Below are 2,130 nucleotides of genomic sequence, written 5' to 3'. Positions count from 1 at the left end.
GTGTTTTTGTTTGCCATGGTTGCCTTCAAGAAACTGATGAAAGCTATGTGTCCACTCCCTAGAGAGATCTCTGCATCGACGTATACAAAATTCATGACATTTTGGAGTTCATAAACATACTGGAAATCCCCTATAAATTCCGTGTTAAAAGAACAAGTTCCAAGTAGTAAAGATTGTTTAATACTTAACTAAGTTGCTTTCCACGAAGATTGGTTCAAATGGGAACTATGGCCTTTGTTGTTTTACTTCTGGACTTAGTATCTGTTCACTGGACCGCTGCACATCTAAAGAGACTGCCTACACTGGGAATCTTTGAGAGATATGCTTTTTGTGCAATGCATGTGCATTCATATTACAAATACTGAAACGGAGAGAAGCATCTGCTCTGTCTGAAATAGTACCTGCTATAATGGGACATGCATCATGATTTTGGGAGGAGAGTGAATTCATAAAGAGTTGACTATATAGGATTGGACGCGAAATTAAATTTAGGTTCATTAATCATAAAGAAGTCAATGCACCAAAATGTTCTAAGTATTTTCTTCTAATATGATAAATAAAATTGGGATGCATTATTATTCGACAGAAAATAATAAATGGAGAACACAAAAGTGGTCTTGGGATATTTGTTGCTATTTTATGGCCAGAAGACTTCTGCTGCTGGTAATGAGCTTGTACATGGTTTACCAGAGTGTTAATCCACAGGGACATCTCAGTCTTCTAACTGTATGTATTTTTTAAAAATGTGAATGAACATCATGGCCAACAAAGGATAATTGATGTTTTCCTTCACTAGTGTATGTTTAGAACAAAAGCACATGATATATAATAAATAAATAAATAAAATTTCATATATAAAGTTATATATTATTATATTATATATGTAATAACATGTATGTAATAATATTTATGTGATTAAATATATATGTATTGATATTAAATATCTTTAGGTGCCTCTGGCATAGATACATGCAATAGAAATTGCCTTTAGTGATACACACTACAATTTAAGAAACATAATTACTTTATTATGAGATCATTAGATCCAATTTCCTTCACATCTATTACTATCATTATAAAACACCATTATCTTTTGCACCATCATCTTCCAGTCAATGTTCTTATTTAAACACATCCATCCAAAGATTTTAACCCTATTGTCTCCTACTATAATTGGAAAAGTACAGAATACATGTCCTTTAGACTCCTGCCTGAGAATGCTACATGCAACTATTTGCTTTTGGTTCTCAGATCAGAGAAGACTGACATTTTCAGAGCACTTTTGAAGGGTCTGAAGTCGATGTGTACCTCTTGTTCAGTGTTTTCAGAATTTTTTGAGTGAGGCCCAGAGTAAAGATAAATATGTATGACTTATTACACAGTATGTATACATAAAAACAAAAATTTCTGAATAATATACTACGCTTACCATCTGTATTATTTAAATACATACTTAAATAAAGTGTAATCCTCTTTAATATTTATTATATTCCATTCTTTCTATTTTATTTTAATCTCTTTCATGAAAAATGCTGTCCCCGAATTGATTTCACAAACTCTGAAGAATGAAAACAGCTTAAAAAAAATCCTACTAAAAGTTAAAGTTTCTCAAAATTTAATGGGTAAAAGAAAACCTCAAGGAGCTCTTTCAAAATGTGGATTATTAGGCTCACCTTCAGCTACTCTGATTCACTAGTGTAGTCCAAAAATTGACAATATTTCAGAAGCTTCTAAAATCACTCTGATGCAGATTTTTTTTAAAAGATTTTATTTATTTATTTGACAGACAGAGATCACAAGTAGGCAGAGAGGCAGGCAGAGAGAGAGGAGGGAAGCAGGCTCCCCACTGAGCAGAGAGCCCGATGCGGGGCTCGATTCCAGGACCCTGGGATCATGACCTGAGCCGAAGGCAGAGGCTTAACCCACTGAGCCACCCAGGCGCCCCCTGATGCAGATTTTGAGATGTGAATTTTATCTAGTAATCCATGTCCTATTCTCGGATTAATTTAGGTCAGCTGAAAATTATACACTGACCTTAGGCTGTTTTGGTTTACTGCAGGGTTACTTTTACCAAGACAAGCTTTGGTGTCCTGTCCTCAGTTTTCATTGAAAGATGCAAGAAACAACTTA

This window comes from Enhydra lutris, unplaced genomic scaffold (assembly GCF_002288905.1).
Source record: "Enhydra lutris kenyoni isolate GAN:26980312 unplaced genomic scaffold, ASM228890v2 scaffoldscaffold21, whole genome shotgun sequence".
Classification (NCBI taxonomy): domain Eukaryota; kingdom Metazoa; phylum Chordata; class Mammalia; order Carnivora; family Mustelidae; genus Enhydra; species Enhydra lutris.
This window is presented reverse-complemented; position numbering follows the sequence as displayed.